This window comes from Hemitrygon akajei, chromosome 3 (assembly GCF_048418815.1).
Source record: "Hemitrygon akajei chromosome 3, sHemAka1.3, whole genome shotgun sequence".
Classification (NCBI taxonomy): Eukaryota; Metazoa; Chordata; class Chondrichthyes; order Myliobatiformes; family Dasyatidae; genus Hemitrygon; species Hemitrygon akajei.
In genome coordinates, this window is record NC_133126.1 from 66,723,759 (window position 1) to 66,746,178 (window position 22,420).

Consider the following 22,420-nt stretch of genomic DNA (forward strand, 5'->3'; position numbering starts at 1 on the left):
TCAACAATTCACCCAAAACCTTGTTTTCCTTGCCATCTCCACCACACTCCACCTCCATCCCCATTGCCACTCTGCACCAAGTGTAAAGATTGCAGCAGAATGAATAATCTGGAGGTTTAGTAACACAATGTGCCAAAGTCAGGTTCATATATTCAAGTCACACAGGCTTCAGGAATTCAAATTTGCTTGCTTTATGTGCAAGGCTTGCTAACAATTGATTCCTGAGATACCATGAGGAACCTACACAGATGAAAGGTAAAGACATTTTGCATTCCACTGCAAACATTTGCTTTGTAGGTTAAATAATTGGCGAGGTTGAAGGCAGTAGTTTTTAAAAAAAAAGCAAAATGTCTCTTTAATAATTAAATATTTTCCAAAATGGAAAATCCCTAATTGCCATTATTCATCTTAATAATTATTTTTTAAATCTTATTAATTAATTAATTCATCTTATTAATTAATTTTCAGCCTTTCCAGAATATCTGGTGTCCAGCATTTTATCTAATATAAAGTTCTCATTATGAACAATATTTATTCCTTCCTTCAAAAACAGTCAATTAATTATAATTAAAACCATTACAGACAAATACAGAAGTTTCAACTACATCTTGAACTTTCGTCAACTTCATATATTTAATAGCCACCAGCAAATTTTTAAAATTTAGAATAAGCATGGTAACAGGCCCTTCCAGCCCACAAGTCTGTGCTGCCCATTTACCAATTAACCTACTAACCCTTAAATCTTTAGAATGTGAGAGGAAACCACAACGCACTGGGAAAAAAAATCCATCAAATTCATGATCACCTTCAGAGAGACACCAGGGGTTGAACCTGGGTTCCGATACGTGGTAAACATGTGCTCTCCCACTGAGCAACATCCCTAACCAAAATAGGTTTTAAAATTACTTCTCTGTAATTACAATTTATATCTTTTTGAGCTAGTTACCAAAATTATTTCAAAGCAATATTCCAGATACATGTTATTTATTGTTTAATAGTCTAAATTAATCTATTTCTTAAGCTTCTTACTTACTAGATTGCAGCCCCTCATCTTCTTTAATCTTTCTCGATTGTTGGTATTTGCAAACAGAAATTTTACTAAGGTATGAAGGGGCAAATAGAATGTCATTTGGGTTTGAAAAAAAAGAAAAAATATGCCTTGTTGCTTCGCTCAGATTTAAATTGGATATTCTAAAAATTATTTTGCAAACATTGTGCAAGGCATTAAGCTCAAGTGGAGGCATAACACACAAAACAATGATCTGAATGAAAACAGGGTTTGCAAGCTTAACTGCAAATACAAGAGTGAACATTTCTTGAGGCTGATGTAACCTAACTGGAATGTGAGATGTATTGACAAGGATATCAAAGAATATGGAGCCGTCATGGATCAACTAAATCAGAGAACAGATTCGAGCATCCAAATGCTTACTCCAGTTTCTAAGTTGAAACCTTTTTTCATTATTCATGTTGATAAGCAATATTCAAGACTATTCAATTAGATCCACATTAATGAATAAACACTTTCAGTTTCCATCAATATATTTCACAGCATTAGCCAGTTACTTTTGGAAAAAAAATCATATACGCTTCCAAATTCATATTTTCTCCTTCCTCACACCACAAGAATATAAACATCAGTTAAGCTGTTCAGTTTAACATAGCTTCAATTCAAATAGATCTAAAAATACTAAAAGGCCCTTTAGAATCCCACCAAAAAAGATCTTACATGCAAGTCAATATGATGGTGTTAACTACCAATAAAAACAAACTGCTTCAAGTCTTGGGTATTATGGATGCATGTGAAGAACTCCTGCTGTAATAGTTCAAATAGTACACACAATCATAAAACTAATCTCTCTACCTCTAGTCACGAGCTATGGTTGTCAAATGCTAACCGTATTTCTTTTCGTTTTTAGATGTGGGAATTATTCACTTTCATAAAACAATCTAAAAATTTATTATCTGTGTTTGATTCATCAATGGAAGTGATGCAGTTAAGCAATTATTTCAGATCTCATTTACTGACCTGTGGTCTGGAACAAGTTCTGTGTTTTAAGGATATATGAACAGTGCTCTCTGTTACTTTTATATTTAGGACACACGCCTCAGAATTAAAACTTATGCACAAAAAGGAAAGTTGCTGTATGCAATGCTCACATGGATTCCCTTATATAACTTTATCATAAAGAGGTGCTGTAGTAAACTACAAAGATATCAGTGTTTAATGCCTCATTGGTTTTCTATTGGCAGTAGTTACGACACTGAAATTTTCCAGTCTTAGCAACACTGGCAGAAGATTGCATATTTAAGTCTGGTGAGACAATGTCTGCATTCAAAATGTGATATTACTCATAAATTTATATCATATTATTTCTTTTCATAAACAGGTGCTTTTAATTGAAATCATATGATTCTTTTCATCTTTCAGTAACTCACTTGATTTGAGCCATCCCAATTTTTCTTGGGTGAATTAACTAATTATTAGATCAATTTCTTCTGAAATTAATACATTCAGTTTTCATCTCCGTATTTCCTCTACCAAACAGCAATAATCTTATACTTAATACTAGTTCAATGCAAAAATAACTGGCGATTTTATGTAGATATCTTAATTTTGGGGAGGGGTTAGAATAATTTTATTCATGCCAAGGACAGCATCTGATTTTCCCTACCCAAAACCAAGTAATATATCTTACACTGATTGCTTGGAGCTGCATTTTTGTACACAGCCATCTACTGTAGTTAGCCAAGTAGCCACCCACTCAACTTCCTCTAAGAGAAGATATTCACCAGAGTAGCCTAGACCTTTTTCTGAGTTTCTAGAATTCCAAATACAATCTTTAAGGAAATTAAAGAACACGTGGACACACAAATCCACTTGTAATAACTTCCTTAAAATATTGTTTAATAACTGCATTACTGTACTACAAACTGCTGATGCACAGATATGAATTTATTGAATGATGTGACATCGAGGAAGGTCCCCTCACCCCCGAGCAACAGACACTCTGTCTGGCCGCAGCCAAGGTGAGAAGGATCTTTGCCAAGGTAAACCCACGCAAAGCTGCATGGGCTAAACAAAATACCTGGGGTCAAGTGCTGAGGGATTATGTGATTCAGCTAACAGAGGTCTTAATGGACATCTTTAATATCTCTTTGAAACAGTCCACTATCCCTGCAAGCTTCAAGACAGCCACCATCACTCTGGTGCTCAAGACAGCAACAGTAACTGATCTAAATGAATACCACCAGAGGGACTGACTTCAACAATCATGAAATGTTTTGAGCGGCTGGTATTGGATCATATAAAATCACAACTCCTAGCTATGTTGGATCCTTTGCAGTAAGTCCACCACTCAAATCAGCCCACTGATGATGCCATAGACTCAGTCTTCAACTCTGTCCTGTCCCACCTAGAATACGATGCCTCCTAAGTCAAGGTGTTGTTCACTGACTTCAGCTTGGTGTTTAACACAATCATCCCTGACAGGCTGGTGGGCAAACTGTCTGTAACTGGATCCTGGATTTTTTGACAGAAGGACCCAGTCTATCTGAGTTGGCAGCGACATTTCAAGCTGCATTACACTGAGCACTGAACCCCCCAGGGCTGTGTGCTGAGTCCACTGCTGTTCACACTGCTGACTCACAACTACATTGCCAGATCCTGCTCAACCCACATCATCAGGTTCGCTGACGATACAACAGTTGTAATCCTCATCAGCAACAATAATGATTCTGCATACAGAGAGGAGGTAGAAAATCTTGCCAAGTGGTGTGAGGACCTGAGTCTCAATGTGGACAAGACGAAAGAGATGATTGTGGACTTCAGGAAGGCGTAAGGCAACCACTCTCCATTGCATACCAATGGCTCTGCTGTGGAGAGTGAAGACCACGGAGTTCCTTGGTGTGCGCATAATAGACGATCTAACAACTCGGCATTATTCAAGAAGGCAAGGCAGTGCTACACTTTGAGGAAGCTGAGGTGTGCAATGGTCCCTGGGCCCATTCTAACAGCTTTCTACAGGAGCACCATTGAGTGTCCTGTCTGGCTGCATCATTTTGTAGTGTGGAAGCTGCAAGGCATAGACTGCAAAACCCTAGATAGTTAAAAACCTGCTGAGAGGATCACCAGTGTGCCCCCACCCTCTTTTAGGGTATTTCCTAGGAGCGTTATAGATGAAGGGTCTGAAGCATTGTTAAGGATCCCTACCACTCATTCCACAATCTGTTTGACCCACAACCGTCAGGAAGGAGGAAGAAAACTGCTGAAGTGGGTAACATCAGACTGTGAGACTAATGAATATCTTGTCCCTAGTGCAGTCTCATTACTAGGACAGTGGGCTGCCTACTGTTTATCTATGCTGTGCATTACATGCATTTCATTATGGTAATATATTTTATTTTGTGTGTACACTGTGGTCTAAGGAATGGTATTCGGTTTGTTTGTATGTATGTACAGTGCCCATAAAATGTATTCACTCCCCCTTGGAAGTTGTCATACTTTATTATTTTGCAACATTGAATCACAGTGGATTTAATTTAGCTTTTCTGACACTTGATCAACAGAAAAACCTCTCGTGTCAAAGTGAAAATAAATTTCTACAAATTGTTCTAAATTTATTACAAATATTAAACACAAAATAATTGAGTGCAGAATTACTCATCCCCTTCAAGTCAGTTTTTAGTAGATGCTACCTTTGGCAGCAATTACAGCCTTGACTGTGTGGATAGGTCTCTATCAGCTTTGCACATCTGGACACTGCAATTTTTCCCCATTCTTCTTTACAAAGCTGCTCAAGCTCTATCAGATCGCATAGAAATCGTGAGTGAACACCCTTTTTCAAGACCAGCCACAAATTCTCAAATGTATTGAGGTCTGGACTTTGACTTGACCACTCCAGGACATTAACTTTGTTGTTTTTAAGCCATTCCTGTGTAGCAATGGCTTTATGCTTGGGGTCATTGTCTTGCTGGAAAACAAATCTTCTTCCAAGTTGCAGTTCTCTTGCAGGATTTCCCTGTATTTTGCTGTATTAATTTTACCCTCTACCTTCATAAGCTTTTCAGGGCCTGCTGCAGTGAAGCATCCCCACAGCGGCAGCCCCCACCATTCTTCACTGTAGGCATGGTGTGTTTTTGATGATGTGCAGTGTAGCGTTTAGACTGATGGCCAAAATGCTCAATTTTGGTGTCATCAGACCATTGAGCCATCTTCCAGCTTACAAGTCTCCCACATGCCTTCTGGGAAGCTCTAGTCAAGATTTCATACAAGTTTTTTTTTCCACAGAGGCTTTCTCTTTGTCAATCTCCCATAAAGCTACAAACTGATGAAGCACCCGGGCAACAGTTGTTGTATGCACAGTCGCTCCCATCTCAGCCACTGAAGCTTGTAACTCCTTCAGAGTTGTCATTGGTCTCTTGGTGACCTCCCTCACTAGTCCCGTTCTTGCACGGACACTCAGTTTTTGAGGACAGCCTGCTCTAGACAGATTTACAGCTGTGCCATATTCCTTCCATTTCTTGATGATTGACTTAAGTGTACTCCAAGGGGTATTCAGTGACTTTGAAATTTTCTTGTATCCATCTCTTGACTTGTGATTTTCAATAATCTTTTTGCAGAGTTGCTTGGAGTGCTCTTTTGTCTTCAAGGTGCAGTTTTTGTCAGGATACTGACTCACCAGCAGACGGACCTTCCAGATACAGGTGTACTTCTACTTTCAATTCAGTATCTTGTCTGCACACAAGGGATCTCCATTTAACTAATTATGTGACTTTTTAAAAACAATTGGCTACACCAGTAATGATTTGGTGTGTCATATTAATGGAGGTGAACACTTATGCAATCAATTATTTTTTGCTTTATATCTGTAAATAATTTAGATCACTTTGTAGAGATGTTTTCACTTTAACACAAAAGAGTCTTTTTCTGTTAATCAATGGCAAAAAAGGCAAATTAAATCCACTGTGATTCAATGTTATAAAACAATAAAACATGAGAACTTCCAAAGGAGGGAGGAGTGAATATTTTTATAGGTGCTGTATGTATAACCAAATGGCAATGAACTTGAACTTGAACTTAACTTTGTTTGAAACCAGAGAACTGTTTCTCCCTTGTCCACCAATGGGGATTATTCCACCTAGTGGCTTTAAGGTTTTGGATGTCAGCTCAAATCATCGACCATCCATAGATGCTCCTGACCCACTCTAGCTCTAGTTCCTCTAGCATTTTGTGTGTGCTGATAACATTATGCTCAACTACAAAACTTTGATTTTGATATTTTAACATTACACTTGTCCCCAAATAATTCATTACAAAGTGCTATTCTTATGTTTGCCAATCGTATGTTTGACTTTCCCAAGTGCTCCATCAATTCTTAAAGCCACAGTCAATTAAATTGCATTCACTAAAACTGTATGATAACCTGATGACATGGAGATCGACAGAGCTGTGGATAGTTAGAAAGGTCATGAGAAGATATCATAGCATATAGATTAGTTGGAAATTAGGGCAAAGAAATGGAAGATGGAGTTTGAAAACAAATGGAACTGCAGATGCCTGAATCTGGAACAAAGAACAGGATGAAAAGGAAGAACTCAGAAGATCAAGCAGCAAAAGGTGCAAGTTGATGACTCAGATTGAGACCATGCATTGGTCAGACCACATTTACTGTACTGTGAGCAGCTTGAGACCCCAATCTAAGGTAGGATGTGCTGGCTTTGGAGAGGATCTACACGGGGTGTCCAAGAATGGTTCTGGGAATGAAAGAGTTAATGTATAAGAAGACTATTTGGTGGCTCTGGGCCTGTATTCACTGGAATTTAGAAGGATGGGGAGAGGGGGTGGGGGGAATCTCACTGAAACCTATCAAATGTTGAAAGGCCGTTTAGAATGCCCATGGAGAAGCGGTTTCCAGTAATGGGAGAGCCTAGGATCAGTGGCATTGCCTCCGAATAGAAGGCTGTCTCTTTTGAACAGAGATGAGGAGGAATTTCTTTAACCAGAAGGTGGTGAATCTGTGGGTTTCATTGCCACAGATGCCCGTGGAGGCTAAGTCATTGGGTATATCTAAAGCAGAGGTTGGTAGGTTCTTAATTAGTGAGAGTATCAAATGTTAAAGGGGGAAAGGCAGGAGAATGGGGCTGAGAGAGAATAATAAGTTAGTGATGATTAAGTGGCAGAGCAAGCTCAATGGGTCGATGCCCTAATTCTGCCCCTGTGTCTCATGATTGTTATCAGTATTGAGAGGAAAGGTTGCTAGTTTATGAAGGATGTGAGGAATGAGACGGTAGATAATTGGTAGAATCAGATGGGAATGAGATAAAGGGCATATTAAGACAGGCATAAGAAAGGGATGTGAACAAAAGGAGAGGAAAACTAATGGAAGAGTGAATGTGCATGGGTGGAGGACACTGGTGGTGAGGATCACCTGAAACTAGAAAATTCAGTATTCATTCCTAATAAAGTTTAATTGGAAATAGTGTGAGGTGATACATTTTGGGAAGTCAAATGAAAGAGGGAATATACAGTAAATGGCAGGATCCTCAGAAGTACTGATTCACAGAAGAATGTTGAGGTACAAATTCATAGCTCCCTGAAAGAAGCAAAACAATTGGACAGGATGGTGAAACAAATACACAGCATGCTTTCCTTTCAATTGGGGCAATGAGTATAAAAGTCCAGAAATTGTATGACAGCTGCATAAACGTTTGGTCAGCTATATAAACCTTCGGTTAGGCAACATTTGGAGTTATGTGTGGAATTCTGGTCCCACACTACAGGATTGATATAGAGGCTTTGGAGAGGATGCAGAAATTCACCAGGATGTTGCCTGGATTGGAATGTATTAGCTAAAAGGAGTGGTTCTACAAACTTAAGATTGCTTTTTTTCTGGAACGTCTGATGCTAAGAGCAACTGATCGAAGTATATAAAATTATGAGAGGCATTAGATAATCAGAATCTTTTTCCCAGAGTAGAAAGGTCAAACACCACAGGACATAGGTCTACATTTTTTAAAACACAGAAAGTGATTGGTGCCTGGAACGCACTGCTAGGGGAGATGTAGAAGCAGATAAATGGCAACATTTAAGAGGTATTTGAACAAACTCATAAATGACAAGGAAAAAGGTTTGCAGAACACGTCCAGGCATTAGTTTAGATTGGCAACACAGTCAGTGCAGACACTGTATGCTGAAGAACCTATTCTTGTGCTAACTGGTAACATCATAACAGATCATATCCTAAGACAGATAGTGATAAGTTTTGCTCACTGTAAAACATAGAAGACAGAAATCTATAGCACGTTACAGGCCCTTTGGCCCAATGTTGTACCAATCATGTAACCTACTCTGGAAACTGCCTAAAATTACACTACTGCATAGCCCTCTAATTTTCTAAGCTCCATGTACCTATCTAAGAGTCTCTTAAAAGACCCTATTGCATCCACCTCCACCACCTTCTCAAGGGCAACTAGGGATGGGCAATAAAATGCTGGCTTAGCTGGCAATGCCCACATCCCATAAATGAATAAATTAAAAAAAAACACTATTACCAGCAGTGCATTCTGTTAAAAAATCTACCGCTGACATCCCCTATGTACCTACTTCCAAGCACCTTAAAACTATGCCCCCTCATTTTAGCCATGTCAGACCTGGAAAAAAGCTTCTAGCTATCCACATTATCCTATTATCTTATACATCTCTATCAGGTTACCTCTCATTCTCCATCACTCCAAAGAGAAAAAGCCAAGTTCACTCAACCTATTATGCAGCTATCGTTCTTTTTCCATGAGGGACAGCATTTAGATGTAAATGAGAGAAATAAAAATACACTCCTAATAGTATTAATAGTAAGGGAAATTAAGTGAAACCAATGCTAGAGATTCTGTAGCTATCATAAATAAGCAAAAGTGAAATGAGGCAGGGGCACTTCCACTCAGATAGACAATAGTAACAAAGACTGACAGCAATATGGTGTCAATTGTTGTGAAGTCTGAAGAAAAACTGAGAGAGAAAAGATATGGCATATAAAGGAAATAATCTGAGGTTCTAAATGAGTCCATATCAGTATTGTGGCAAGGTTGGAAGCCTGAAAACCTGACTGGAGAGGTGTCCTTTTAATTATGTCAGGTAACGGTAGCAGATTTGAAAAGAGAATTTCTTCTGAGGTATGAGGATACTTACATCTTTTCCCTGTACACTGATGATTACTATAGTGCTGCTTCCCATATTCATACCAAACATTAAAGCTTCATTAGTTTTGTTGCCAATTTTCACTGCACTATCACTTTCATATGGCCTACCAATAGCTACCAGTAAGTTGCCAATACAGAGATACAGTCGGCCCTCCTTATCTGCGAATTCCGCATGCACAAATTCAACCAACCGCGAATTGTGAAAACTCGGAAGTGCTCTTCCAGCACTTGTTGTTTGAGCATGTACAGATTTTTTTTCTTGTTATTATTCCCTAAACAAGGCAGTATAACAACTATTTTACATAGCATTTACATTGTATTAGGTATTATAAGTAATCTAGAGATGATTTAAAGTATACGGGAGGATGTGTGTGGGTTATTGTGGATTGGGATTGAAAAAAATCGGAAGTTCTCTTACTCAGTAAGTTGGAACAGGTACATCCGGTACTATTTAGCGTCAGTTAGTCAAACATTTGTCTTAGTATATAGTATATATTTTACCTTTCTATGCATATAAAACACTTAAGAATGTATGTTTCTGTGCCGGGCTCAGGACCTTCTTCCCGAGTTTGATCCAGTGACAGACTGCTATCGCGTGCGCTCTCCACCGTTGCGGGTTGATGTGAGGATCAAAAACCCAAAACCCCAAAATTAAACCACTGCGTTGCTCAGTAATAATTGTAGCTTTCATTGGGCACAGACTTTCTCAATTTATCCATTAAAATTGTTCCGATTGTTGACCGACTGCAGCCTAATGTTTTTCCAATGACCAATGGCGTTTCACCTCTTTCCAATCGCTTTATTATTTCCACTTTATTTTCAATCGCGATCGTGATTATTTTCGTAAACAGAAACACTGCGGATTTCAGATCTCTGCCACTGGGTCCTAATGTCCACTGCACTGAGACAGGTTAAATAAGGTCCGGGGTTCCACTGGGTCCTAAGATCCATCATATTGAGACAGGTTGAATAAGGGACTTGAAGCATCCTCGAATTTTGGTATCCGCAAGGGGTCCCGGAATCAATCCCTCGTGGGTAAGGAGGGTCGACTGTATATTAGCAACTAACATCCATTACAAGTGCACAGATGCCCAGAACCATCTTGACTCTGCTTCCTCTCTCCCTGCCTTCTACAAAGACTGCTTTCCATTTCCCCAGTTTTCTGATGCTGTGACTTTCAAAGCAGGAGTCTTTGAGATGTCTTTCTTTCTCCACATTTGTTAGAACCCTGGACAGCATCTCATCATTTCATGTATATAGCTTTCATGTCTCTCTTCCTGGATAAGGATATGGTTCCTATGTTTCGCACTTTTCACCTCGACATTCAACAAATTTTATTTCACAATTTTTGCCACCTTCAACAAGATTCAACCAATGGACACATTTCCACTCTCCACCTTCCATTTCTGCATTTCATCAGGACAGTTCCATTTGTGATCTCCAGCTTGCCTTCATCTCCATCAGCCGCTCCACTACTTGGAACACTTCACCACATAACTGCATCAGATGCAGCTCCTTGCTTACCAATGAATGACTCAAACCACCCTCCTGGTGAAGCAACAACTTACTTGTACTTCTTCCAAACTAATGTACTGCAGTTGGTGCTAATAATTTAGCATCCTTTGTACCGGAGAAACCAAATGCAGATTGGTTGATCGCTACTTGTGACTCCTTTTTGAGTCTGCAAGGACCACACTCAGCCTCCCAGTTACCAGTCATGTTAATTCTCCATCCCACTCTAGCCTTTCAGCCTGTGGCTTCCTACATTGTTCTATCAAATACCAATGTAAGGAAAACACCTCAGCATCTGTCTGGGTACATTACAACCCTTGGGGCTCAATATTAAATTCAACTATAACTGATCATCACTGGCTTTTTCTGCCTGTATCAATACCAATCAGTTATGTTATACCTGCAATATCAACTCAATTTTTCTTTCACCATAGATACTGCCTTATCTGATGGTCATTTCCAATACTGGCTCTTTGGGATTAGGTTTCAGCAACAGCTCTGACATGCATGCCCCTTTGTTTTCATTTTCTCCAACTTCCTTTACCAATCTATTATTCAGACAGCTCTATAAGTATTGAAATAATTTTAGAAATAGTGGCCTCAGCCTTTCTGCAGCTTGATAAAAACTTGCTTGGATGGAATACCTTTGACTTGAAATATTACTATTTCTTTATTCACTTATGCTCCCTGACCTGCTGAGTGTTTCCAACATTTTTTGCTATTTCATATGTTGTTTTTAAATTTTCTGCCACGTACGACTGGGGACCAGAAAGGGATGCTAGATGATCAGCTGATTAATAAAGATAGACGCAAGACAGCAGGAGGTGGTCTCAGGAAGACAAAGGAAGGAGAAGAGATGAGATAGATCAAACAATTGAAAATATTACAAAATTAGTTTGACAAAGTTGATATGAAAGGGACAGTAACTGAGGAGAGTGAATTGTTTACACCATCAATTGCTATGACAGCCAGTTGGGTGGCCTGCTATTCTTTGGAAGCAGAATCAATGGGGTAGGAGCCAGTTTTTTGTACAAGAGGAGCTCGGACTCACAGGTAGCTAGTCAAAAAGACAGTAAGGAGGATAAAATAAAGGAAGAACATATTAAAAATACTTGTTCTGCATTCTTGCGAATTGTTTCCAGCAGCCAGAGAGACACCACTATATTTACACAGATGTGCACAATTTATTATTCTACCAATGGAACATTTTATATACTGCCTTGAAATGCTGAAGTAATGAAATGTGATTTGTGAGGATATTTAACTAATAAATTGCAAAAATGTACTTATGAATTACAGATTTGGAACAAAAAGGTCTTTGGTGTTATAACAACATGCAAATATAATTGCAGAAACCAAAACAAAGGAAGTCAAAATTTGTTCATTGTTTTCAACTTCAGTCAAACAGGGCGAAAAACGTCAGTAGCACATACACAATGTCAGTAACACTCCCTTGTTTGAGAGTAAACTGTCATTTTCTTTGGTTGTTTTCATTTACTTGTATAACAGTTCATTAACACAATTTGAATAAGTAATACTCAAGAATTTTCTGTTGGCAGCAAACAACCTGTGTTTGCCATGAACTAAATACAAACATACTTTTTGTGGACCCATTTGAGGAAACTTCCTGACTGAAGCCATACCAGTACTCATCTGACAGGCCTTGCAGAACAACAGGCTCCTGTGTACATTATCACTTTAACACAGCAAATCAGGAAAAGGCCCTATTCATGGAAACAGCTGGTAACAGTTTACACTTCCTGGATTAGCTGGCTGTTCCTCCTTTCAAAAACTTGTAACATTTCTGAACGCCTGACATAGGGAAACATTCAAAAACATACAACTTAAAAATCAAAAGTTATTATGAGCCAACCAATCCACTATTTATTCAACTAAACACTTTAAAATTCAGAGATTTTGCAGATTTTAAAATAATATAAATTATGTATAAAGTAAAAAATGGACAGTTACCACAAAGTATCCAAAGATTGTTTAAAATGAGAGAAAGTCAACATGATTTGAGAGGAACATGTATATTTCAAAAACAGAGGATAAGAACAAATGTAAAAAATCATTGTATTTCAGTCAGAGGGGTGAATCTATGGAACGGTTGTAAGAATTTAAAAACATGCACTACACTTAACAAGTTTAAAAAATTATTTAAAAATTATTTAATGAACAAATATAAAATACATGATTTAAAATGAATGGGAGTAATGTAAATAAATGATATTTGTAATTAGATTTTGTGTTAAAAGATTATGAAATTTTTGTTTTTGATGTAATCATTGATGCCAAATATGTTGTATAAGTAAGAGGGGTAGGCATAATAAGCTGTAGCTTCAGCCTATACCCTTTTGGTCTGTTTTAAAGAATACGTTTTTTTGTAATTTTGTCCTATCATCGTTGTAAATCATGCTTTTTGTTATGTTTGTACTGACTGAAATAAATTAATTTCATTCATTCAAAAAAATCCAAACCTTAATTCATATTAAAAACAGGATGATTCAAGCATGCTTAAACTAAATCAAAGCTCAAAATTAAAAAGGTCTAATTTAGACACTGTCCCAGCATCAGTTCAAAAGAGTTGCATGCTTTATAGGTGTTTGTGGTACCTGCCCATCTTAAGTCTGGAATCTTGTACACACTACTGGGTTACAAAATCAAAGCTCTGTTGGTAAATGGCTGGCAAATGAATTGGGATTTTTGACATCAAGTGTTGGTTGAACAAAAGCAGTTTTAGTGTGCTAGCATTAATATTTGCAAATATTATGTGAAAAAAATGTTCTAAATTAGTTTAACTCTGACATAAAAATAACACTCGAAACCCCTGCAGAATCCCTTTATATCATGTGGATTTTTCCTTTAAGTTTTAAAACCATTTTATTGCTCAACTTCTTTAATTTTACACTTTTAAACATGCTCCAACAAGAATAAAACCATCAATGTTATGGGCTCAAAGGATATGGAATGGCTGAAATGGGATCATCAAATCCAGATTAATCAAAGTAAGAACTTGAAAAATTTCTATAACTGCAAAGAACAAACTAACATTTTTGGGACTTGTATAGTAGTTAATGAAGCTTCCTTAGTAATTTTAAAATATTAGCAGAATCATTCAAAGTTAATAAATTTCATTCTCCTAAAGTGGCCATGCTTTGATATCAAATACAAAATTTACAATTATTTTGTTATATGTTCTGGCTGTTTTGAATGGAGAATGATTTAGTAACATTTACAGACAACATATTAAATGTCTTTTATATTCAAACCCTTTACAATAAAGATCAATGCAATAAAGGCCAATAAATCTTCCTTGCTGCCTAATGTACTGTACTTGCATGCTTAATTTGTGTTTCATGAATCAGCACATCTCTTGAGTGTCATATCATTCAATTCAAGGTGTAAAGCCAAAGAGATTGTAAGACATAATTTAACAATAATTTGGCGAAATCATACCATTGTGCTCCAGTGATAAAGTACAAAATGCAATAAACATTTATATCATGATATTGGTCAACTTGAATAAAGGGTTAAAGTAAACTGGGTAAGATTTCTAAATAAATCTTTATTGGATGCAGAGACAAGAAAGACACAGATTGTCTATGATCTATTGTATGCTGTTTACACAGAAGTTGATCAAATAAAAATAGGAAATGAGCTATCTCTGGGGAGTACCATTTAAGTGGGGTGCTTGGAATGAAATTGCCTTGTTAACTACATTCAAAATCACACGGAAACATGGATATGGAAAAGAAAAAGTTAAATTCATCTTACAAATAGGTTGTTAAAACATACAATGTATTACTGTAAAAACAAGTCATATGAAGGTAATCAATAATCTAATTGTTTTCCTTTAATTCAATGTATCAGCAATTTGTTGAGCATGAAGTTAGATATTTTAACTAAAGACATCACTTCATAGGATATTCACTGACATGTGCTGATGGCACAGTACTCAACAACACCTTCTATTCCCAACAACAACAGTAACCCACTTCATCTCCTAATAGACCAAATTCAAATTTAATCGTCATTCAACTATACACGAATACCACCAAACAAAACAGCGTTTACTCTGGGACCAAGGTGAAAAACACAGTACCGACAGTCATACATGGTACAAGGTACAAACTGCACATATAAGATAGCAATTAAACAGTCACACAAAAAAATTCCAAGTCCCTGAGTCCATGAATGTTGCAGCAGTCTGAAGATGAACACAATACAGCTAGTCTTCTGCCAAACGAACACTGGGGGCAGCATCGACTCCAGCACGGACACCACCAGCTAGTGGAGTATCCAACTCTGATGCCTCTGGCTCGAGGCCTAGTCCTAATTATGGACAAGGCCATGAAGCTCCCCCACCGACTGCCAATAAACCAATGAATTAGACTTGCAGCATTCTACACCACCAATGTCCAACAGGGTCTTGTGATCACAAGAAGTGCGACCAAAACGATCACTTGCTGTTACACTGCACACCTCCTTCACACACCAACGCCTCTCTTTCGCAGGCAGCATCACAGTCTGCACCAAGTCCAGTTCCTTCACTTTCTCTGCCAATGATCAACTCGCTGATGAAGCAGGCCTGCAGTACTTTACGTTCTCAATTTCTAGCAGGGTCTTGCAATCATAAAATATATGTTTAAAAAAGACAACAACAACTTTGGCTGATCCCGTAGAAGCTGCTACATCTGAGGGCACTGCCAACTTACCAGAAAAAGCCAACATTAACTCATGGCTTTTATTTCAAACAAATGCATCTTCCCAAACTCCTGATGGCTGAAAAATCACCCATGCCCTCCACTTACAACAACCACATTACACTACTCCAACTCATAAAGCCCAAATCCCATCCACTATTTCTAAATATCTAACTGCAATAACTCACCTCATCTCTTGATAGCTCAACAAACATCCATGGTCTTTAGTGCCAACAATTACTAACTGCTAATGGTCCAATGTCAATCAATGCACTCTATTCTCAACAACCACATTTACCCTCCACACACATTTCATACCCTTCTTCCAGCTGCTACAAGGCAAGAGTCAGGAATGCAATTACCATAACATTAAAGATGCCCAGTATCACCATGGTCAGTTAGTGCATTTGAGCACTGGAGAAATACACTTGGTGACCACTTGATTAGCTACACACACTTGTATACCTATTCATTAATGCAAATATCTGATCAGTCAAACATGTGGCAACTACGCAATGCATAAAAACATGCAGTATTGTCAAGAGGCTCAGTTACTGTTTAGACCAAACATCAGAAAGGGAAGAAATGTGATCTAAGTGACTTTGATGGTGGACTGATTGTTGATGCTGGACAGGGTGGTTTGAGTATCTCAGAAACTGCTGATCTCCTGGGATTTTTATGCATAACAATCTGTAGAGTTCACAGAGAATGGTGCAAAAAATGAAAAAAAAAGTGAGTGGCAGTTCTGTGGGTAAAAATGGTTTGTTAATGAGAAAGGTCAGAGGAGAATGGCCAGACTGGTTCAAGCTGACAGGAAGGTAATAATAACTCAAATATTATAACAGTGGTGTGCAGAACAGCATCTCTTAATGCACAACATGTCAAACCTTGAAGTGGATGGGCTACAACAGAAGGCCTCATGGGGTTCCACTTCTGTGTCTAATAAAGTGACCATTGAGTGCATGTATTCCTTTTCAATAGGCACAACTCAGGTACAGAGAGCAATGCCTATTTTTAGAATCATTTGCAAGAAATCGCTGTAGCTTTTTCAGTGGCATCTCCCAAGTTTGTCAGCCATACTGTGTCCAAAAGGACAACAGTAGCTAACATACCACATCCAAAACACGTGAAGACAGAAGACAGAGAGTTGGGATAAATGGTTTATTCTCAGACTGGCAGTTGGTGACTAGTGGTGTTCCGCAGGGGTCGGTGTTGGGACCCCAACTCTTTACAATCTATATTAATGATTTGGAGAAAGGGACTAAGTGCAACGTATCGAAGTTTGCTGATGACACAAAGATGGGAGGGAGTGTAATGAGTGCGGAGGACATTGAAACCCTGCAGGGGGACATAGATAGGCTGAGTGATTGGGCAGACATTTGGCAGATGAAATATAATACTGACAAGTGTGAGGTCTTGCACTTTGGCAGGAAAAATAATAGAGCAAGTTATTATCTAAATGGAGAGAAACTGGAAAGTGCTTCTGTGCAAAGGGATCTGGGGGTCCTGGTGCAGGAAACACAAAAAGTTAGTATGCAAGTGCAGCAGGTGGTCAAGAAGGCCAATGGAATGCTGGCTTTTATTGCTAGGGGGATGGAGTATAAGAACAGGGAGGTCTTACTGCAGTTGTACCGGGTATTGGTGAGACCACACCTGGAATACTGCGTGCAGTTCTGGTGTCCATATTTAAGAAAGGACATACTGGCTCTCGAGGCAGTGCAGAGAAGGTTCACTAGGTTAATTCCGGGGATGGGTGGGTTGATGTATGATGAGAGGTTGAGTAGATTGGGACTCTACTCATTGGAGTTCCGAAGAATGAGAGGCGATCTTATTGAAACGTATAAGATTGTGAAGGGGCTTGATCGGGTGGATGCGGGGAGAATGTTCCCAATGATGGGTGAAACTAGGACTAGGGGGCATAATCTTAAAATAAGGGGATGCCGTTCCAGGACTGAGATGCGGAGAAATTTCTTCACTCAGAGGGTAGTGGGGCTGTGGAATTTGCTGCCCCAGAGAGCTGTGGAAGCTACTACACTCAATAAATTCAAAACGGAGATAGACATTTTCCTGGATAAAAATGGCATTAGGGGATACGGTGAGCGAGCAGTTAAGTGGACATGAGGCTAGGTTTAGATCAGCCATGTGATCTCCTGGACCAGTTTTCGATAGCCTGGATGGGTCGGAGAGGAATTTTCCAGATTTTTCCCCCGGGTGATCACATGGGTTTGGGCGGGATGAATAATAAAATAAAATGGGCGGCATGGTGCCCTGTTGGTTGGCACTGTTGCCTTGTGGGATTCGGTGAAAACTAGAGTTAAGATTGGATCAGCCATGATCTTGTTGAATGGCGGAGCAGGCTTGAGGGGCCGATTGGCCTACTCCTGCTCCTATCTCTTATGTTCTTATGAAAATATAATGTTGACATCTTGCCAAGGCACATTTAGAGAATTTTCTATTTATTGGCACCGTGCATCATACAACAGCTCCTTCATCACATGGACTGTGACAGTTCAAAATTGCTTCTCAAAGCCAATTATTGTTGGAGAAGTAGATGCTAGACTGAATACCAAGGCTTAAAAAATTTTAGCTTTGATATTAAACAAGTCACAAAAATAAAGGAAACTTATATTTTAGGTAATTATATGTTGGTAATCTGTACTGTGATACTTTGATTCTACTTGAACATAATCAACAACCTATCGCATTTTTACATATCAAACTCCACTATAAAATAAATTGCACAGCTAGAATTCATGCTACTTATTTGGGGGTAAATACTTAGCCAAAAAAAATCTCCACTGTTACTTAATCTTCCAAAAGTTGAATTTTCCTTTAGAAGAATATTTCCTGAGGGCTTTTGTGATCTCATTTAAAATGATTAAGTAACATTTGGATATTTGAAACCATTTGTTGAGGCATACATCATCAATGCCTCAGCTTTCAAAGCATTCCTAGGAGACTAATTACTTGTAAAATTACATGACAAAATGAATTAATTAATGCCTGGGAAGAAATCTATAGGAATTTTTAAAACATCCTGCAAAAGCAAACAATTTCCCTTCATAAACTAAGAGAACTGCACATATAATCTTATAGAGAACTAACTTTGAATCATAATGAACATAACAGGAGAAAAGATGCTTAAAATTGTAGTGCTTCTTCTTTGGCAGTTAGGATTGAGGATGTCTTTCACTCTGATGGTGTGGGTTGTGAGGTGGTTAACTCACTCACATCAAGGTCAAGGGCACTCAAATCAAGGCCAGTGTAACATTTAAGGAGGTCTTTGAAGTGTTCTCTCTGGTGAATAGTGACATCTCCACTGAAGGTTATCAGGAGAAGGCTGGGGAGTGGGGCTGAGGAGGGGCAAAAAGGATCAGCCGTAATTGAATGGCAGAGCAGACTCAATGGGTCAAATGGTCTAATTCTGCTCTTATGGTCTAACTCAACCCCCCCATCCCTTTTCTTGGCTCTCAGTAAGATCAGACTTTGAGAATATGGACTGTAGATAGCTTTTATAGTGCTAAAGTACCTATGTGTGAGATGGCTGTTGACAGGTACTGAGTTCTAGTATTCTTTCCATCCACTGTCTTTCTTTTCAGATCCCAAGTTTTCTGCTGAATCTCTGCCTTCAAATGCCTGCAAACCTGGCTCTTTTCCCTTACAGATAAGCTTCCATTCCAGGAATGACTCATGTTTGTAGTTGATCATGCTTACCAAGCCAATCTTGACTTCCGTTTGTGAATCCAAAAGTTCATCTACAGGTGCTAGTTATGACAGACGTTCTGAGGTTTCTGTTGGCTGGGAGTTGACAAGTATGTGACACTGTTTGAAAACTACCTAGTGGGGTACTTGACAGCTTTGATCTTCTTGTTGTGATGTTTCCATTGGCAATAATGTTTTGGGGCTAGGTTGAGTGAGGTATCAGAGTGGATTAGATGGTGTGATGCAGACCAGAATATTTTCAAGTTCAAGTATCATTCAACCATGCATGAATATAGCCAAATGATACAGTGTTTCTTCCTCCTGGGCAAAGCTGCAAAACACATTACCAACCCTATACTGCACATAGCACATCTGGTTAGGATTTCCAAAAAACAAAATCAGAAAGAGAAAAAATAGCCCAAGTTCCTGAGTTGTCCTGGTACAGCTTGTTCTTCCATCAAGCAAACACTGGAGGACAGCATTGAGCAAGTGCGCGCGTGTGTGTGCACCCTTAACTCCTGGTGGAGTTGTTGGGGCGCCGTCATGACAAGCTTTTTGGACTGATCTTTTTGGTGATTGCTCATCATATGGCGTGTCTTTGGCATCTGAAAACTGGCAGAGCCCATCCCTCTCCAGGTTCATTTTTTATGAGGTCGAGTTACTAGCTCTACACTCAACCCAGGCACCGGATGGAGAGCGTGCAGGGGAGCCGGCTGGATTTGAACTCGAGATCTCTCGCCTCGAAGTCCAGTGCTGATGTCAATATGCCACCATTGAGTGAATACCAGACAGCAATACTGCCGGGAGAGGCCAGCCCCCCAACCCAGTACAAAATTCAGTGACACACAGCCAGCTCTGGCGTCTCTTTCACCAGCCACTGCAACGGATGACTTCAAGGCATGAGAGCCTTGTCCACACAGCTCCTCTGCCGTCGATCTTGCCAATGTACCAGTGAATCGGAATTGCAGTATTGTATGTTACTAATGTCCAGTCGGGCCTTGCAATCACAATAAAAACATCCAAGACAATCACTCGCATCTTTTTTTGGACTGCACACTGTCTCAGTACAATGTTACACACCAAACCCAGGTGACAACACAACAATAAACAATGGTACATAACGAGTCCAGCTCCATCGCTATCAAGCAACTCACTTAATGGGATAGTCCTGTAATACTTGATGTTCTTAGTTTACAGCTGTGACTGAGACCATAAAAGAGACCTATAGGACAAATACACCTTTGATTGGATACAGAGTGTCTACTGTGTCCGAGCATGTTGCTACCTTACTGGAAGTTACATACTTACAAATCCTAGTTAACCTTGTCCAAAGCTTCAAAGGTTGCATATATGACCTAAGCTTGTTGGTTCCGTAAAGTGAACCAGTGGTTCACTAATTCTGAAGAGCAAGTCACCGAAATGCTGGACTAGATTATTCTTGATGAAAAGCTCACTTGACAAAGGCAGCATTTCCTTTCAAGTTTACTCCTCAGAAGGTGTACCCGCAGTCTTGTTCTATAAACTGCCTGTCATTCTCATTCAGTGCAATATAGCAGATATCAAACTATTTGAGTTCCTGAACAATGAAAATATGGCACTCAGGTTGTACACAAAAGTATTGACATTCCAGGTCCTGAACTTCATATCGTAGAATTGAAGTTGCAGGTCTGTGATTTCTTTTAACACTGGAAAACTGTTGCACACCACTTATCACACAAGTTTCACACAGCAAGGGTGAGATCTAATGGCATGGGAGTCCAAGATAACCAGAGATCAGGTTCTGCTACATTTGTGTTAATGCTCACACATTAGAGGACACAGAAGTAGGTAATTATCAGCACAAGTACATGATTATTAAATACACTGGAAAAGAACAAATAAGGAACAAACTAGGGCATTTGAGAAACGTCAGACTTATCTAATCGTCTTATTGTAAAGCTTCATGTTTAAACATCTTTGCAAACCAACTTATTCTTCTCATTGACCTATTTAACACGCTCAATTCAATGGCTTACATTCATAATTTATTCAACATGTTTATGATACTTTTCACAAATGTTTCATTAGAATTATTTTCCTCAGAACCTGCAAACTGCATTCTTTTGAAACAATGTCATTTCCTCTGTTGTTCTCATAGCTTCAAAGTGCTTATGTCTGGAATAATTTTCATTACTTATTCTTAAAGGATAAAAATTATTTTATAACTGGACAGTCAATGTGGTTTGTATTGCTTCAGATGAAGTCCAATAATTTTATTTGTATATCAATCATACAACTAGCACTACTTGACATTCACTAATAAAATACATTGGCTTCTCACAAGAATACAAGAACATGAGTGGGAAGCCAGAGGATTGGGAAACTTTTAAAGAGCAACAGAAGATAACTAAAAAGGTAATACGGGGAGAAAAGATGAGGTACGAAGGTAAGCAAGCCAAGAATATAAAGGAGTATAGTAAAAGCTTCTTTAGATAAATGAAGAGGAAAAAATTAGTTAAGACCAAAGTTGAGCCCTTGAAGGCAGAAACGGGTGAATTTATTATGGGGTTGTTCCTTGTTGGAAACGGCGGACGAGTTGAACAGGTACTTTGGATCTGTCTTCACTAGGGAAGACACAGACAATCTCCCAGATGTAATAGTGGCCAGAGGACCTAGGGCAACAGAGGAACTGAAGGAAATTCACATTAGGCAGAAAATGGTGTTGGGTAGATTGATGGGACTGAAGGCTGATAAATCCCCAGGGCCTGATGGTCTGCATCCCAGGGTACTTAAGGAGGTGGCTCTAGAAATCGTGGACACATTGGTAATCATTTTCTAATGTTCTACAGATTCAGGATCAGTTCCTGTGGATTGGAGGGTAGCTAATGTTGTCCCACTTTTTAAGAAAGGAAGGAGAGAGAAAACAGGGAATTATAGACCAGTTAGCCTGACATCAGTGGTGGGGAAAATGCTGGAGGCGATTATAAAAGATGAAATAGCGGCACATTTGGCTAGCAGTAACAGGATCGATCCAAGTCAGCATGGATTTATGAAGGGGAAATCATGCTTGACTAATCTTCTGGAATTTTTTGAGGATGTAACTATGAAAATGGGCAAGGGAGAGCCAGTGGATGTAGTGTACCTGGCCTTTCAGAAAGCCTTTGATAAAGTCCCACATAGGAGATCAGTGGGCAAAATTAGAGAACATGGTATTGGGGGTAGGGTACTAACATGGATAGAAAATTGGTTGGCAGACAGGAAACAAAGAGTAGGGATTAACAGGTCCTTTTCAGAATGGCAGGCAGTGACTAATGGGGTACCGCAAG

General features: G+C 39.0%; 1 protein-coding gene across 1 annotated transcript in view; it reads right to left on the reverse strand.

Moving 5' to 3' along the window:
* Positions 1–22,420, reverse strand: part of scfd1 (sec1 family domain containing 1) — a 153,426-nt gene that overhangs the window by 42,659 nt on the left and 88,347 nt on the right. The window lies entirely within an intron of this gene.